A 19,427-nucleotide genomic window follows, 5' to 3' on the forward strand; every position below is an offset into this window, starting at 1 on the left:
GCAGTACAGACAATGGCTCTACACGCAAATGAAAAAAGCGTTCAGTTCTTCAGTCACACCCACCACATTGCATGTCCCCAGTAGCATCCTGTGGCCAGGTCCAGGGTGCTGGACAGAGCAGATGTTTAAAGAGTCCCATCATCACCTAGAGTTCTACTGGACATTCCACTCCACATCACTGAGGCCTACAGAGGGAATGCTTGCCCCGGGGAGGCTTTGCACGTGTTGTGTGAATCCATCTATATTTGCACGTTTTGTCGTTTTTGCTTCTTTTCACCAAAGTCAAAGGTTTGAGAATCTTGTGCCTTTTAACTTATCAGCTGGTGGCACAATGTGGCTTGACTCGACCAATAGGAGGACTGAAGAGCAGAACAACATGAGGACCCCGGTGTGAACTGAGCTGGCAAATAGGGCAAAGATGAAGCTCCACGGAGCCTTAGTTGCTCATTGAGCTCTCTGTGTGTGATCTTTCCCCTGGCTTAGAACTAAACCGCCCAAGAACTGTTTTACCAAGAGAAATGTCAGGACCGCTACAAATGAAGACATGCTGGGGTTTCCTTTCTTGTTGCTACTGTGAGTGAGCATATACCATACTGCTGTGCGATATATCTGAACATGCAATCATTTCCTAATACATGTAAGTCAGATCATTAGCTTTTACACCACAGGGCTGTATGTCAATTACAACTCAATGAAACTGGATAGATAGATAGTATATGTGCTTAGTCTCTTGGTCATGTCCAACTCTTTACAACACGATGGACTGAAACCTTATAGGATCCTCTGTCCATGGGATTGTCCAAGCAAGAATATTGGAGTGGTTTGCGTTTCATTCTCCATGATTATATGTAGATAGAGAGATAGAGAGATCAATATATTTTAAAGGTGGCTATACCTCTTCCTGAGGTGGTTGATGACTTTAGAAGGCTATTTCCTGTCTTATTTTTATTTCACTTCAGGGAAGTATATCATATATATTAGTATATGTGTCTGTCCTTGATCAGGAACTCCGATGAGGAGCATTCTTGTCTGAATCCTGGAATCTCCATTGGTTGAAAAGGAGAGCAACCTGCAGCTTCAAAGGATGCTTTGAAGGGACAGAAATGACTCTCATGCTTCACCTCAAGGGGACAGAGACACATCCTGCTTCTTACACACCCTGGCCTGTCCCTGGGAGAAGTAAAGCCTGCTCTCTGGGCCCAGGAGGAAGAGCTGTGCTCTCTTGTGAGAGCAGAGTATACTTTGCAAAACTCCTCAGTCCGCCTCGTTCCCCCACCCTGCAGTTCACCAGGTCTCTGAGGGCATCACTGGTGCCTCCACCCAACCACGGTGGGGAGTGAAGGTCACAGTCAACTCCTCGACCCTTACATCTGGTATTCAATCACGCAGTAAAATAATTCGGCCTCCAGGGTGCCCCTGACCCCTGCTGTCCTCTCCGTCCACATAGTCCAGCCCACAGCCACACCTGGGTCCCAGCCATAACCTCCCTAGTTTCTGAGCTCCAGACCCACACTCCCATCTCCAGTTCACCCTCCACATTTCATCTTTCTAACTCACATTTCAGAATCTGCTTTCTGCCCCAAATCCTTCCATGGTGACCACATCTTCAGGGCAAACCCCAAACTCTTCTATCAGAATTCCAGCCAGCTCATGGTCCTCCAGATGTGACCCCCCCCCCAACCTCAGGTCTCACCTTTTCTTCCCTCCCAATGATACTGGTGCAGTTACACACACACACACACACACACACACACACACACACACACACACATGTGGGAAATAGGTCATTTAACATTTGTGTGCTCTCTCATATGAGCTCTTCTGAGAACACTCAGACTCAACAAGTTCCTTTTCTACTCCCAGTCAAAAGTAGATACAAAGGTAGACGCTATCATTTCCATCCCTTGTTAATGGGTTTTTGCCTTATTAAGGGGCAATTTTCATATGAAAAATCCACATAAATCATTTAGAATGCTGGTTGACATGCCCTTATTGGAGTAATTGAAGGTCAAGTACTATTTATTTTTAATTTAAAAAATTACATTTATACTTTCATTTCCCTTTTCTCTAAAGCAGTTAATATAATATGACCTTCATAAAGTTTTTTTTAATCATACAGTCTTTGCTTGTATATTCCATTTTTCTTAAACATAAAACCATCATCCTTCAACAGTGGACAGCACTGTACATGCCCATCACCAACTCCCCCTGCACCCAGACAGTGCCTGTTTCCCAGGGTCTAGGGAATATTCTTTTCTCTCTAGAATGTACTCGCTTCTCCCCCATGGTGTCCACACCTCTTCAAGCAGCCTCTCCCCTCAAGTACAGTGTAGACGCTGTTGTTCAGTCACTAAGTCATGTGTCTTTTGTGACCATGGACTGCAGCTCTCCAGGCTTCTCTGTCCTTCACTATCTCCCAGAGTTTTCTCAAACTCAAATCCATTGAGTCAACGATGCCATCCAACCATCTCATCCTCTTTCACCCTCTTCTTCTCTTGTCCTCAATCTTTCCCAGCATCAGGGTCTTTCTGAGTAGTCAGTTCTTTGCATCTCGTGGTCAAATTATTGCAGCTTCAGCTTCACCATCAGTCCTACCAGTGAATACTCTCAGGGTTGATTTCCTTTAGGATTGATGGGTTTGATCTCCTTGATGTCCAAGGGACTCTCGAAAGTCTTCTCCAGTACCACAGTCTAAAAGCATATTCTTCAGTGCTTGGCCTTCTTTACGTCCAACTCTCACATCCGTATGTGCCTACTACGAAACCACAGCTTTGACTATTCAGACCTTTGTTGGCACAATGGTTTCTGATACACTGTCTAGGTTTGTCACAGCTTTTCTTCCAAGGAGAAGGGTCTTTTAATTTCATGGTAGCAGTTACTATCCACAGTAATTTTGGAGCCCAAGAAAAGAAAATCTGTCACTGTTTCCACTTTTTCCCTTTTTTTTTTTTTTTTTTTTTGCTATGAAATGCTTGGACCAGAGTTCAGGAGCTTCATTTTTTAAAATGTTTACAGTGTAGACATGCACCCCAGTTATTCTCATATTTCTTCTTTTAAAAAAGTAATTGATTATTACCCTTTGATGCCCACATTCTGCAGAATCTGAGTTCTTCAACCACCTACAGAAGATGGGTTTACCTGGGTCGTGGGTGTATTTCTGCTGTGTGACACCAATGCCTGGTACAGAGTAGGTGCTCTGCAATTATTTGTGAACTCTCCAAAGACAAGAATAAATTCCATTTTTGCAGGGGACTGGGAAAATCAAGTTCTGAGTCCTATTTGAAGCCACACTGTCTGGGGCTGGCTCAGGACGAGAACCTGGGTCCCACCCTCTAGAGCCAGCAGTCAGACCAGGCAGAAAAAGAACTGAGACCTCAGGTCGGGGCTGAGATGCCTCCTGAACCCTCCCTGGAGACATCAGAGCCAGGTCCGTGGAGGGGCCGCCCCTTGCTGCAGGTCCACGGCTGTGGGAACCCCGAGGGATTGTGGCACCGTCCAGGGACCACATCCTTTTTGTCCTCTAGGGCCCTGTAGTCTCATCTGTACAGGGCCGGGGCGGGGCGGCTGGGTGCTCAGAGGTGCAGACATGCCTTCCATCCTGTCTGTGCTTCTCTGCCTCGGCCAGATGTGCAGGGCAGGGAGGGGAACTCAGCAGGGCATGGGACGCCCACCCGGCCCCAGTTCACGGGAATGTCAGGGCTCAGGCAGCTGGAGGGACCACGGATCCTGAATGGGGAGAGAATCAGCCCAAGCTTTCGGTGGCAAATCTCTCACTTCCAGGACTGAGTCTGGGCCAGAGGACCCCAAACCCTGCAGGTGAGTACCCCGGGGCTCCCGGGACCCATGTCTCACTTGAGTCCCTGGAACTTAGTGGGGGCAAGGTGGGGGCACTGGAATTCTAGAGTGATGCTGGTGAAACCTGGAAGGGCTCCTGAGCTGAGCTGGGGAGTGAGGGGTGGGGAGGTCCCTGGACTCAGCCTCTGACTTCTTTCCAGGGACCTTCCACAAACCCACCATCTGGGTTGAGCGTCTTTGGGCAGCTCAGGTTGCCAATGTGAATACACCATTCACAGAACTGGAATGTGAGAGTGAGTACACAGACCATCAGGGAGTATGCTGAAGTTGCTGGCTCTATTTGGAGAAGGAAATGGTGGTGCATTCCAGTGTTCTTGCCTGAAAAATCCCATGAACAGAGCAGCCTGCCAGCCTACAGTCCATAGGGTTGCAAAGAGTCAAAACCGACTGAGCGACTTCATTTTCTCTCATTTCATTTTAAAATTTATTTATTTTTATTTACTAGCTCCATCTTTCTAATCTCACAATGTATATATTTTATTGAAGTCTAGATGACTTACAGTGTTTCAGGCACACAGCAAGGTGATTTTCAGTTATACAAATACACATGCATTATGTTTCAGAATATTTTCCTTTTTAGGTTATTGTAATATATTGACTATAGTTCCCAGTGCTATACAGTAAACCTTTCTTGCTTGTTGCATGTCTTCTTGATTTTTAATTAGAAATCTAGCATTTGATTCATACTTCTATTTTAAGATTTATGGTATATTTCACCTCAGTGTTATGTTACAGTGGCAGTGGAAGCATGATGCCAAAATCCCACCTTGTCCAGATTAAAAGTAAATGGAATGCAAGGGATTTCTGTGTGTTAATTTTATATCCTGCAACTTTACTATATTCACAGAAATCCCTTGCATTCCTATACACTAACAATGAAAAAAAAGAAAGAGAAATTAAGGAAACAATACCATTCACCATTGCAACGAAAAGAATAAAATACTTAGGAGTATATCTACCTAAAGAAACAAAAGACCTATACATAGAAAACTATAAAACACTGATGAAAGAAATCAAAGAGGACACAAACAGATGGAGAAACATACCGTGCTCATGGATTGGAAGAATCAATATTGTCAAAATGGCTATTCTACCCAAAGCAATCTATAGATTCAATGCAATCCCTATCAAGTTACCAACGGTATTTTTCACAGAACTAGAACAAATAATTTCACAATTTGTATGGAAATACAAAAAACCTCGAATAGCCAAAGTAATCTTGAGAAAGAAGAATGGAACTGGAGGAATCAACCTGCCTGACTTCAGACTATACTACAAAGCCACAGTCATCAAGACAGTATGGTACTGGCACAAAGACAGAAATATAGATCAATGGAATAGAATAGAAAGCCCAGAGATAAATCCACGAACCTATGGACACCTCATCTTTGACAAAGGAGGCAAGGATATACAATGGAAAAAAGGCAATCTCTTTAACAAGTGGTGCTGGGAAAACTGGTCATCCACTTGTAAAAGAATGAAACTAGAACACTTTCTAACACCATACACAAAAATAAACTCAAAATGGATTAAAGATCTAAATGTAAGACCAGAAACTATAAAACTCCTAGAGGAGAACATAGGCAAAACACTCTCCGACATAAATCACAGCAAGATCTTCTATGACCCACCTCCCAGAATATTGGAAATAAAAGCAAAAATAAACAAATGGGACCTAATGAAAATTAAAAGCTTTTGCACTACAAAGGAAACTATAAGTAAGGTGAAAAGACAGCCCTCAGATTGGGAGAAAATAATAACAAATGAGGAAACAGACAAAGGATTAATCTCAAAAATATACAAGCAACTCCTGAAGCTCAATTCCAGAAAAATAAATGACCCAATCAAAAAATGGGCCAAAGAACTAAACAGACATTTCTCCAAAGAAGACATACAGATGGCTAACAAACACATGAAAAGATGCTCAACATCACTCATCATCAGAGAAATGCAAATCAAAACCACAATGAGGTACCATTACACGCCAGTCAGGATGGCTGCTATCCAAAAGTCTACAAGCAATAAATGCTGGAGAGGGTGTGGAGAAAAGGGAACCCTCTTACACTGTTGGTGGGAATGCAAACTAGTACAGCCACTATGGAAAACAGTGTGGAGATTTCTTAAAAAACTGGAAATAGAACTGCCATATGACCCAGCAATACCACTTCTAGGCATACACACTGAGGAATCCAGATCTGAAAGAGACACGTGCACCCCAATGTTCATTGCAGCACTGTTTATAATAGCCAGGACATGGAAGCAACCCAGATGCCCATCAGCAGATGAATGGATAAGGAAGCTGTGGTACATATACACCATGGAATATTACTCAGCCGTTAAAAAGAATTCATTTGAATCAGTTCTAATGAGATGGATGAAACTGGAGCCCATTATACAGAGTGAAGTAAGCCAGAAAGATAAAGAACATTACAGTATACTAACACATATATACGGAATTTAGATAGATGGTGGTGATAACCCTATATGCAAAACAGAAAAAGAGACACAGAAGTACAGAACAGACTTTTGAACTCTGGGGGAGAACGTGAGGGTGGGATGTTTTGAAAGAACAGCATGTATATTATCTATGGTGAAACGGACCACCAGCCCAGGTGGGATACATGAGTCAGGTGCTCGGGCCTGGTGCACTGGGAGGACCCTGAGGAGTCGGGTGGGGAGGGAGGTGGGAGGGGGGATCGGGATGGGGAATACGTGTAACTATATGGCTGATTCATGTCAATGTATGACAAAACCCACTGAAATGTTGTAAAGTGATTGGCCTCCAACTAATAAAATAATATTAAAAAAAAAAAAAAAAAAGTAAATGGAAAACAATGGTAACGTTAATTGTGGGAGGAAATATTGAATCACATGATATTACTGGTGGGTTTCCCTTGTGACTCAGATGATAAAGAATCCCCCTGTAATTTGGAAGAGCTGAGTTCGATCCCTTAATTGGGACGATCTCCTGGAGAAGGAAATGGCAACCCACCCCAGTATTCTTGCCTGGAGAATCCCCATGGACAGAGGAGTCTGGCTGGCTGCAGCCCATGGGATCACAAAGAGTCAGACAGACTGAGGGACTAACGCTATTCTCAAGGCTCTGAACTTGAGAGGTTCACTTTCCCATTCGTATAGAGAGAAAATGTTGCAGAACAGACAGAACCTCTTGTCTTGTTGGGGGCTTAGAGGGACATTATGTCCAGACCTGCATGGACAACTTCAAGAACAAAGGATTCCAGGATTAAGTTTCCACAGTGGAGGGGACATAAGTATAGCTATGGCTGATCCATGTTGATGTATGGCAGAAACTATCACAATATTGTAGTTGATCTTAAATTTAAAATAAATAAAATAAGGGTAAAAAAAAGATTGCAAGAGGATTTCCCTGGTGGTCCAGTGATTGGGAATCTGCCTGCCGATGTGGGGGACATGGGCCTGATCCTGGGACCAGGAAGATTCCACATGCCTCGGGGCAGTTAAGGACGTGGGCCACAAGCCCATGTGCCTAGGGTGGGTGCTCCACAGCACGAGAAGCCACGGCGATGAGAAGACCCTGTGCCACTGCAAAGAGCAGCCCCCCCTTCCTGCAACTAGAGAAAACCTGTGCCCAACAATGAAGACCCAAGTCATCCTAATTAATTAATCAAAAGTTTGCAATAAACAGCTACAACTCCTCCTCTTTTAGAGTGTGTGTGTTTTTGTGTGTGTGAAAGTGTCAGTTCACAGGTGGGTATTTAATCTGTATTGTTCTCTCTTTTCCTTGGAATTTTCCTCCCCATGTGCTAGGGTTATTTCACATTCAATAAACACAACCATCCCTTCCCTCCAAAAAAGACCAACTAACTCAGGTAAGATGATTCTTTGGGGAACGAATTCACCAGCTTGTTGGTCTGCTGGCTTTCCAAATAAAGTCACTATTCCTTTCCTGAAGATCTCATCACTCTGTCCATGACAAGCAAGGTGAGGTTGGACTCAGAGCACATTCATGGGACATCAGCAGAGGTGTTTTTTTAAGACAAAGTCCATAGACGTCACTCTCACAATTGATATCTGTGGTTTAAAGGACGATACGCAGATGGCCAACAGGCATATGGAAAGATGCTCAGCATTGCTCATAAGTAGAGAAAGGCCAACTGACACTGCAATGAGGTACCACCTCATACCGATCAGAATAGCCATCATTAAACAGCTGACGAATCATTGATGCTGGAGAGGGTGTGGAGAAGAGGGAAACCCTCTCACACTGTTGGGAGAGTGTAAGCTCGTTCAGTCATTGGGGAAAACAGTATGGAAGTTCCTCAAAAAAACTAAAAGCAGACTTTCCATATGATAGTACAATTCCAGTCCCGAGCATATATCTGGAATAAAACACACCTTGAAAACATTCATGCAGCCCTGTGTTCATAGCAGCACAACGTACTGTAGCCAAGACATGGGAACAGCCTAAATGTCCTTCAACAGATGAATGGATAAAGATGTATGTGTTTATGCACACAGAGAATGGAATACTTCTCAGACATTTAAAAACATGAAATAATACCATTTGCAGCAGCATGGATGGAACTGGAGATTAACATAGTAAGTGAAGCAGACAGAAAGAGAAAGACAATTTTCATGTGATATCACCCATATGTGGACTCTAAAAGGAACATATCAGTGAAACAGGAAGAAACTCACAAACATAGAGAAAAGGCTTGTGGTTGCCAAGGAGAGAAGGATTGGGAGTTTGGGACTAGCAGATGAAGTCTATTTTTATATAGAATGGATAAGAATGAGGTCCTACAGTAAGGTACAGGGAATTCTATTCAGAATCTTGACATAAATCATAATGGAAAAATATATATGTCGAGCTGAATCAGCAGAAATGTACAGCAGAAATGAACTATATTTCAATAAATTTTTTTAATGTTTAAAAATGTGTTATTTATATATCTGCAATGAAACATTGCTTTGCCAACAAAGATCCGTCTAGTCAAGGCTATGGTTTTTCCAGTGGTCATGGATGGATGTGAGAGTTGGACTGTGAAGAAAGCTGAGCACCGAAAAATTGATGCTTTTGAACTGTGGTGTTGGAGAAGACTCTTGAGAGTCCCTTGGACTGCAAGGAGATCCAACCAGTCCATCCTAAAGGAGATCAGTCCTGGGTGTTCATTGGAAGGACTGATGCTGAAGCTGAAACTCCAGTACTTTGGCTACCTCATGCGAAGAGTTGAATCATTGGAACAGACCCTGATGCTGGGAGAGATTGGGGGCAGGAGGAGAAGGGGACGACAGAGGAAGAGATGGCTGGATGGCATGACAGACTCAATGGACATGTGTTTCAGTAAGCTCCGGGAGTTGGTGATGGACAGGGAGGCCTGGCATGCTGTGGTTCATGGGGTCGCAAAGAGTCGTATGCGACTGAGCAACTGAACTCAACTGAATGAAACATTACATGGCATTAAAAACGCACAAACTGATATACCAAAGAATACAGGTCAATTCTGAAACATGATATTAAGTAAATAAAAGGAAATTTTAAGAAGGGTGACTGGACTGTTACTCCATTACATACACAACGATCAAGAGGAGACCAGATTTTTTACTTAGGGCGCATCACTAATGTTAACGATCCCACCCCCAATAACATGGTGTGGAAACGCTGCCCTGACTGAGGTTCTCTCCTGTCTATGAATAACAGCTGGGTGTATGTCTGCCCTTGGAGTCCTGAAACAGCTGGGCCGTTTTGTCCCTGTTGGGAGCTGATTGGAGATATGCCCCTCACTCAAGCATTCTGGAGCTTGAAAGTCTCTACTTGACGTATTTTGTGTTCATTTGAGTATGTAGTAAGCAAGGTTGTCCACCTTTTCAGGCAGAACAAATCCCCCTCCCAAAAAAACACCACCATCATCTGTACACACGTTACCTTTGTGTACATGTGTGGTCCTTGGATTGGAAAGGGAGCAAGAGAGACAGAAAAGGTGTCTGTAAAATTTTCCATTCACAGTCGCGAAATAATTTCAGATGAAGAAGAGTCAGAGAAAGACAAATGTCACATGATATCACTTATTTGTGACATCTAAAATAATGAACTTATTTATAAAACGGACACACAAAGAATGAACTTATGGTTACCAGGGGGTATAGTGTCGGGGGGATTAGAGGTTTGGGATTGACATATACACAGGGCTATATTTAAAATGGATGACACACAAGGACCTACTCTTATAACACAGAGAATTCTACTTGATATTCATTGACTCCCTAAGTGAGAAAAGAATTTAAAAGGAATAGATGCATGTATATGAATAACTGAATCACTTTGTTGTACAGCTGAAACTAACACAGTCTCTTAATCACATATAACCCAATATAGAATTTTTTGCAATTTTCAAGGAGCCATAATATCTATGTCTGTTCCTCTCATAAGAATGCAGAATCAAAGACTGTATTAATGAGTCTTTAATTGAAAACCGCACTGAGCCTGAGATATGACGTGGGTATATGTGATTTCTCCTCTGCAAAGACTTAAGGTTAATGGGATTTATCATGAGCTAGGGAAAAGCATGCTGCATGGTACATACAGAATCACAGTTACTACTTCCTGAAGGCAGCAAGATCTGTTTGAATCATCTTAGTTTATACTGTTCAGAAACAAAAGGTGAGGCTCGGGTCATGAGGCCTGCTCAGTGACGAGGCTCAGGTCAGACTTCCACCCCTGGTGTGAGAAGAGGCTGCCCATCTTCCCCTGCGACCGACACCAGGCTGACTGCATGAACAACACCGCCCGCCTTCCGCATCCTGTGACTCGGTCAGCTTTGCTCAGTCCTGCCTCCTGCCTCACAGAAGCAGAGCCATGTGGCCACACTCCTCAGCTTCCTGAGTCTCGGTGAGTCTGGAAAGACCCGGTAGGAGAGGGTTATGGTGGAAATCGGGGGTCTCCACACCACTGACCAGGTTCCCTGGATGAGGGTGCAAGGAGCGTGGGGTCTCTCGGGACAAGCCATCTCTAACGGGGTTTTTCTCCTAGGATTCTGTGTGAGTCTGAGGATCTGGGCAGCTGTGGGTGAATCCTCCACATCCCTTGTGTCTGTTTTGAGCAGAGCAGGCAGGGCTGAGGCAGATGACAGTGGGGGGCAGGGTGAGACCCCTGTCAGTACACTGAGAGCCGCGTGCTCTGTGGATCCCAGGTCCTCCTATTGGCCTTGATACTCACCTTCACTCTCCCCAGAGGTTAGCCCAGCTCTGGGCTCTGGACCTGAAGGCACAGTGTGAAGTCTGGGAGCTGAAAGCTGGGCCCCCTGAGTGCCATTTCTATCTTGAGAGGGAGCGAGGGGCTGCAGTCCGCAGACCCCTCTCCAACAAGGTGGCATCTCCAACCAGCCCTTCACAATGGATCTGCAGGACCGCCCGCTTGATCCAACCCCAGGGGAGGGGCTGGGCATCAGACAGGGCCACCTGGACCTGGTCCCACATTTGATGGAGGCTAGCTAACAAAGGAGTGGGGCTCATGGTTTCCTTCCTGCTTTTCAGTCAGGTGGCTTTTTCACTTTTTAGTTGTGTTAGTCGCTTGGTCGAGTCCGACTCTTTGCAACCCCATGAACTGTAGCTCACCCAGATCCTCTGTCCATGGGGTTCTCCAGGTAAGAATACTGGAGGGGGATGCCATTACCTTGTCCAGGGGATTTTGCCAACTCAGGGATTGAAACCTGCTCTCCTGCATGGCAGGGATATTCTGTACCATTAGACTATAACAAATCCAACAGGGAAGTCCTTTCACTTCTTTTCCACGTATCAATTTTTCTGTGGTGTTTTCCTTTGCCTGCATCATGGGGTTTACAGAATCTTAGTTCCCTGATCAGGGATCAACCAGGGCACGTGGCAGAGAAAGTGTTGAGTCCTAACCACTGGACCGCCAGGGAATCCCTGGTGTTTTGTGATTTGAGAGAAAGTTTTTCAACATTTTGTCAACCCAAGGAGTGCTTCCTCTCCTGAGAAGAATCGCTTCTGAGAATCATATTCTTAGAAACTCCGTGATGTCCGTCGTGGGTTGACTGTGTCTCTGTCTGTCCCCAGGCCCAGGTGTCCTTGAGCATCAAGGTGATGCACTTTAGGGGAGGAGAGTTGGAAGAATTGAAGGGGAAGGGCCCATGGGGGCAGTGGGGAGAGGAGACTGTTCCTATTTGCCTCTCAAAGCCTGTGCCTCCTTCTGTCCTAGGTGAATATGACAAGCCCTCTTTGTCAGCCTGGCCAAGTGCCATGGTTCCCTTAGGACAGATTATGACTCTTCAGTGTCACTCCCATTCTCCATTTGCATTATTCAGACTGTTCAAAAGAGACGGGACCAGTTGGCCGGAGCTCCAGGGACATCTCAACACCTTCACCCTTGGCCCGGTGACCTGAGAACATGCTGGGTCCTAGAGGTGTTCTGGATTCTGTTGGTCTCTCTCTGTGTGGTCCGATGTCAGTGACCCTTGCAGACTGTGGTCACAGGTAGGAGGGGTCCAGCCCAGCCTGGGACAGCCGTGCCTGCATTAATCCTATCTTATGTCCACATGCCAGTGCACCCAAGGCTTACTCAGGGTCCCCAGCCAGGACAGGGCCAAAGAAAGAGCACCCACTCTGAGAGTTTAAACTCGGGGTGTTGAATAAAGGGATGGGGCGCCCCAGCACAGGAAGGAGGATCCTCCCTAGTCATTAGTTAGACAGGATGCGGCCACTGCCTGTCAGCAGGGAGGGCGGGGAACGACCCTGATCCAGCACCTGCCACCCAGTAGGGAGCTGTAATCCCTTATGAAGGAGCTGAGGTCCAGGGAGGAGTCCCAGGAATGTCTCCAGAGGCATGAGGTGGGGTCACAGATGGGAAATGTTCCATTTTTTCTCCACTTCCTTCACAATAATGCTGGTCATCACCCAGATTATAGGAGATGTGTGTGAAGGGAGCCAGGGTATGCATCATCCCAGTCCCACACCATGCATATTAGGGATGGGATGAAACTGAGAGCATGGCCACCTACTCCAGTATTCTCACCTGAAGAATCCCATGGACAGAGGAGTCAGGTGGGTCCTCTACACTCCATGGGGTCCCACAGAGTCGGACACAACTGAAGTAACTGAGTGTGCATGCATGAAACTGAAAGCGGATCCAACAACTAAAGAGTTTAGAATAAACACAGAGGAGGCTGGATGTCTTGGGCAAAGAGGGACAGAAAAGAATGAGCCAGACCCGAGAACAAGGCTAAAGAAAATGCAACAGAACACACAGGAAAGGTAATTGGCTTTGGTGGTTCATGGGGACATTTTTCACACCTTCAGTTCTCAGGGGAAGCGCTGAGGCGGGGTGACCACTGAAGCTCACAACCTCTTTGCTCCTCGATTTGTTCACGAAACCCTCCATCTCAGCCCACCCAGGCCCCCTCGTGCAGGTGGAAGGGAATGTGACCCTACGCTGTCACTCACCGCTGCTGCTGAACAAATTTATCCTGCACAAAAAAGGCAGCAACGGGCATTTCCAGAGACGTGGAGAGACGTTCACGGGCGGGCATGCTGCAGCTGACTTCTCCACTGGCCCCATGACCTCAGGGAGTGCGGGCACCTACCGATGCTATGGCTTTCCCAGCCGCTCCCCCTATGAGTGGTCAGCCCCCAGCGACCCCATGGACATCGTCATGACAGGTGAGTGTGTCCAGACCAGTCCCCTCTGCTGTCTGTGTCACAGAAGGTCTGGTGTCCAGTCCAGCGTCAGTACCGGGAGACAATGACAGGCGTGCAGACACACTCACACACTCAGGAGAAGGAACAATGCAGACAGAGAGGAGGTGTGAACACGGAAGGGAAAAGAGAACAGAGCACCTGCCATGTGGTAAAGAGAAGACACAGCCGGTGACAGAGTGAAGCAGCAAGAACGTGAAAGAACGATCAGTGGAGCAAGATGTACCAGAGCAGGGACCCGGGCATTTCCTGGCTCAGGCATCCAACGATGGCTTGTTAAGGGGTTGGTTTCCTGCTTTCATGTCAGAACTCCCTTCCTCTGTCCAGAGCACCGTGGTACCAGACGCCCTTGCAGTCTGACCCCTGGGTGATCAAGACAGAGGCTGGCAGCGTGAATTTGCTCAGCCTCATTGTTTAACGTGTTCTTCTGATAGATTGTTGCTGAATCACACAAACACGCTGGGGTTCTTGGCCTCCGGAGAAGAATTCAATCTGGAGCCAGGGATGAGGCTGGCTCACTCCAAACGGGACTTATTGAATATGTGGCTCTTACCTGTGGGCTTGGCTTCCCCCTGGTTGAATAGGGAGATGTATCCTGAGTCTAGCCTTTACTCACGACTTTATATTTTCAGAGTTTCCAGAAAAGCCTGCTAATTTACCCCACCTTAAAACTCGGTGGGCAAAGCCTGTATTTCACTGGTATGATTATTTGGCTGCAGTGTTTGTTCCTTCTTTGGGAACTACAGATGTTATGCTATGAGTGGATGCTTTGACTAATTTTACTCAACAGGCATTACAGGATTCTCAAAAAGCAATTTCAGCTCTTAATGCTGAGCAAGCATAAATTAGAAAGGTGGTCTTAAAAAACAGATTAGCTTTAGATATTCTGACAGCTGTGCAAGGAGAACTCGTGCCATCACTCATACCCAATGCTGTACTTATATACCTGATATGAGCACTAATGTTACTTATTTTGCTAAACACATGAACAAGATTACTGGGGCTATGGATACTCCTGAAGCCTCAATTGCCTCACTTTGGGAGACGTTAACTAGTTCCCCATGGTGGAAAACGATCTTAATTACAATAATGTTGATTGTTCAATTTTTGCTGTTTGCTCCCCGCATCTGTAACTGTGTAATTGGATTTGTTTCTAGTCGCATGAAGGTTTTTAAGTTACAAATGGTTGCCCAAGCTCCTATGAGTGCCACAGCCTCCTCCAACTATTACTTGCGGCCCCTGGATCAGAGACCCTCAAATGAGGGTTAGGAGAATATGTTGCCTTAACAATTTAGGGACCATGCCCCTAAACAGCATGAAGAAGTTATGGAATGAAAACAATGCCCATTTCCCTTGGCAACATAATTCTCCTAAAAGAAAAGGGGGGAATGAGAGAATCAATTCCTATGCAGGTTGATAAGAAGTCTAGGGGTTCCCATGGAGAGAGGGGTCTGGAATTCTCAAGGAGGAAGAAAGGACAAACTTTATTTCCCCCTCTACATTCTTTAGAATTATATAACAATAATGTATCCTGCTTGACAACAGTCTCTGGAAAATCTTTCTGGTTAATTCTGTTATCTCAAAATGTACATTATTGGAAGTAGGTCTGATGAGGTCTTTACAACCTCCAGACATTCTTTTGATTCACTGTAATAGCTAATTTGAGAGTATATAATTCCAGTGCTAAGACCAGCAAGGGGGTATTCTTTCTACTCCCTCTGATGTCTATGTCAGAAGCTTTCTCTATCTCCTTTATACTTTAATAAAACTTTATTACACAAAAGCTCTGAGCAATCCAGCCTCGTCTCTGGCCACAGATTGAATTCTTCTCCGGAGGCCAGGAAAGCTGGCATCTTTGTGTGATTCAGCAACAACCTTTCACTTCTGCAGAAAGAGGGAGGAGTTGTCCCTGCCAACCCTCCCTACTAAGGAGTCCCTTCCAACCCCTGTGGGTGGGCAGGGCAGCACTGAACTCTCCCTCAAGTTTGAGGTAGTCAAAGACCCAATGATATTCTGGCAAGTTCCTGGCCATATTGTCTGGTTCTGGGTGAGTACCATGTTTTCTGATGGTCCCAGCAGAACCTAGTAGGTTCCTTGTTTCAAGAGAACCCCACATCTCACTGATGTTTAAAGTATATTTTTCTTATTCATTTTTGTTGAAGTCTAGTTGATTTACCATGTTGCTAATTCCTGTTTTCCATAAGAGTGATTCAGTTGTTCATATAGATATATTTGTTTTTTAAAAAAAAGGATATTAAGTGACACTCCATATTTAAAGCTATGCTTGAATTTTTCCCTGTGCTGGGTATTCTTTACTGTGGGGCTTTCTCTTCTGGCGGTGGGCAGTCTTCTCATGCAGTGCTTCTCTTGTTGCACACTTCGGGCTTTAGTCCTCTATTTAGGACTAGAGTTATTTTATGCTGTAATATCAAGGTCTCCTCCTTCCAGGTCTGTCCAAGAAACCCTCTCTCTCAGCGCAGGGGGGGGGGGGGGGCCCGTGGTGAGATCAGGGGAGAATGTGACCTTGCTCTGCAGCTCCGAGCGCGCCTTTGACCAGTTCCTTCTCCTGAGGGAGGGGCAGAATCTTGGGCAGCAGCTCGCTGGAGGGCGGGGCGCCCGCGGAGCACTCCAGGCAGCTTTCCCTCTGGGTCCTGGGACCCCAGCCCACAGCAGGCTCTACACGTGCTACGGCTCCTTCACTCGCTCTCCCTACTTGTGATCAGAGCCCAGCGACCCCCTGCTCCTGTCACAGGTGAGGAACCTCTTCCTGGCCCATTCTTTCTTGTTGTTGTCCAGTCGCGAAGCTGTGTCCAATTCTAAGCAACCCATGGGCTGTAGCATGACAGATCCTCTGTCCTTCACTATCTCTCCTTCATATATCACAGCCTCGTCCTGGTGAAGGTGGTTGTGTACCTCAATGAACCTATAAGACATGACGTGCAGGGCCACCAACATTGAGAGATCCTAGTGAAGAATATTGACAAAACTTAGTTCACCAGAGGAGGAGGAAATGGCAACCCACTCCAGTGTTCTTGCCTGCAGAACCATGAAGAGTCCCATGCTTTACAGTACACTAAATCACTTTGTGTTGGCCAACAAGTCCATTTGGGTTTTTCCATAACATCTTACTCTATCACTGAGCTCTAGATCAAGGGCCCTGTGCTGGTGTCAGGGAACCTTAGGGCTTCTGGAGAAATGGAGGCAATGAGACCCAGAGAGGAAGAGAGATGGACGATGCCATCTCAGCCCTCTCCCACCTCCTGTATGGATGCTCCACATCAGAGTCCTGTCCATGCAGGCAAATAAAGAAAAGGGTCATGGTAGACCCAGGAGGAGGAGAGGCTAGGCTGCTTTGGGAAGATCAGAGATTGCATTGGCCCCTCGCTGTTAATGTTTTCCCAGAAGCACCTCTGACATGCAGGTGATTTCCCAGTTAAGGAGCATCGATACTCATTCCTGGAGCAGAGAGAATGTCTCTTGCTTGCAGCTGTCCTTCACCACCAGGCATATCCTTCCCACCTCCTTCCACCATCACATCTCCAGGATGGAGGTTCTACTCAACACATTCTCATAGAGGGACCAGAAGCTCTCCCCTGCTTCATCAGTGCTCTGAGGGATCACAGAGTCAAGGACAGGCAGGATGTCAGCCTTCCAGAAAGAATAGTCCTCCCTCAGTGTGGCGAAGAAGGTTACTTGCTCACCCCTTCTGTCTTTTTTCCCCTAAGATCCACTACAAGTACTTGCCCATCACCCATGGATCCACTCACCACAGAAGGTATGCAAGACGTCTGCCATCTCAGCAATTTTCTGAGAAGACAGAGGGTTCCTGTATGAGCGTTGGTTCTGCCACCTCCCAGCTCTGTGACTTTGTGCTCCTCAACGCCCCTGTCCTGTCAGCATTTGGGACCGTGGTCTGCATTAGAACCAGAGGGGGCACTGAGACCCTGGGACTGAGAGTTTCTAAATTGGACCAAGTGGGTCAGAGGCCCCATGCTTAAGGGAGATGCTCACCCTCACTCCACCTGGATCTTTCGGGATGGAGGTGGGTGCCCAAGGGTAAATTTTAGGGAACACTTTTAATATGTGCTATTCCTCTGTTAGTGTTTTATGAATGAAACATTCCACAATTCAGAAGTTAAAGTGTCATATCTTCTTGAGAATTCCATTCAAGGTATATGTGGATTGAGGGGGGGATGTATTGTGGATTAAAGAGGTCTCCATTGTTGCAAAAACACCATGCCTTGTCATATGGGCAGCAGAGAAAAACTGCATTGGTCCCTGGGGGACCTTGGTTCAGAGCTCTGCTGGTCTTGCATCTCCTCTTTACTTTATCAACTGCTAGCATCTCTTCTGGATGCTTTTGGACCTCCTGGGATATGGAGACCATAACTGATCAGCTTGAGAGATGCCAACACAGTTTGATGCAAGGGGACCATAAATCCAGTGTGTAAGGGCACAGCCTACGAAACCAATAACCAGACCTTCTACCGTTTGCTTGTTGGCAGAAGCACGGTTTCCTCAAGGTCACACCAGCAAGCTGTATCTTCTCCTTAGATACTCCATAGGCTTCATCTCTACCAGCAGCTTCCTCACTGTTCTTGTCTGTCACTGGTTACCCAAAAAGTAAGTCTGAAGAGGCGAGCTCAGCATCATCTGACCCAGGGGGAAGTGGGTTTTTAGTAGAGAATGGCGTTTTCATTTCTTGTATGTTAAAAACTGATTTCCATTGTTGAGATCCCCAGTGGAACATCATCCAGAGACCCATGGAACTCTGTTCTTTTTATGAAAATATGTGTTGATTTATTCTTGGCTGCATCAGCTCTTGGCTGCAGCATGGGGGATCCTCATTGCAGTGCTGGGGTGTGGTTCAAGCCTCCAAGGCACACGGGCTCAGCAGTTGCAGCACATGAGGCTTAGTTGCTTCACGGCAGGTGGGATCATAGTTCTCCCACCAGGGATAGAAGCCACACTCTGCACTGGAAGGTGGACTCAATCCCTGGGCAACTGGGGACATCCCAAACACTGTTCTTCCCTTTAAGTACAGCCATCTGTTTTTTCCCCTACATGATCTTGGGAATCTGCTGATATGCAGAAGAGGATGGTCCATGACAGAAGACGTAGGATGGGTCTGTGACTTTGCACAGATTCGTGAGACAGTCTGTGAATGGCTGGGCTTGTCTAAGTGATTATTTTTTTTAGTGGGGTAGACAGGCTCAGCAACCTGAGCACACCCCTGCCTTTTTCTGGCTTTGACGTCCCCATCAAACATACGAAGGTTTGGAATTGCTGCCTCCATCCCAAGGGCCTTGACTCTCTTCCATTCGCAGATGTTCCCATCATGGAAGGAGAGCCCAAGGAAGACCAAACAGTGAGCGGCGAGGTGAGTCCTATCAGCCCAACCCGTCGCCATAGCCTATGCCCCTCCAATGCCCAACGTCCCAGCCTTCGAAGACCCCGTCTCAGTCCATCATTCACACCTCCTTCCTCTCAGGACTCTGCAGTAGAAGACGTGATATACGCCAGTTGAACCTTAGGACCCTCTCCGAGAGACTGTTCACATCCACTCCCCTTAGCCCCGTGCACCCCTCTGCCGAGCCCAGTATCTGCAAGGGTTTCAATATAAACCAAGACCGTGCAGAGCCCTGATCTGGCCCCACCCTCTGAGCACACAGAGTGTTACAAAGCAAAGACTTAGATCTCTTTTTAAAGGGGTTCCTCCGTGGAGACTCCTCCTCCTCCTCCAAAGCAGTCCAGCAGCTCTGAGGTGAGCAGTGGAGTCCAAGAATTATAGGATCACCTTCAAAAGTCCCACAACCTCTTAGTAATCTCCTGGCTATTCTAGGACTCTGTTTTAGCTATCTAACCTTTCGGGGAGAAGT

General features: G+C 46.2%; 1 pseudogene; it reads left to right on the forward strand.

Annotated features, from left to right (window-relative positions):
- The first annotated feature begins 331 nt into the window (after positions 1–331).
- On the forward strand, positions 332–19,194 carry LOC136157682 (putative killer cell immunoglobulin-like receptor-like protein KIR3DX1; annotated as a pseudogene).
- Positions 19,195–19,427: the final 233 nt, after the last annotated feature.

This window comes from Muntiacus reevesi, chromosome 2 (genome assembly GCF_963930625.1).
Source record: "Muntiacus reevesi chromosome 2, mMunRee1.1, whole genome shotgun sequence".
Classification (NCBI taxonomy): Eukaryota; Metazoa; Chordata; class Mammalia; order Artiodactyla; family Cervidae; genus Muntiacus; species Muntiacus reevesi.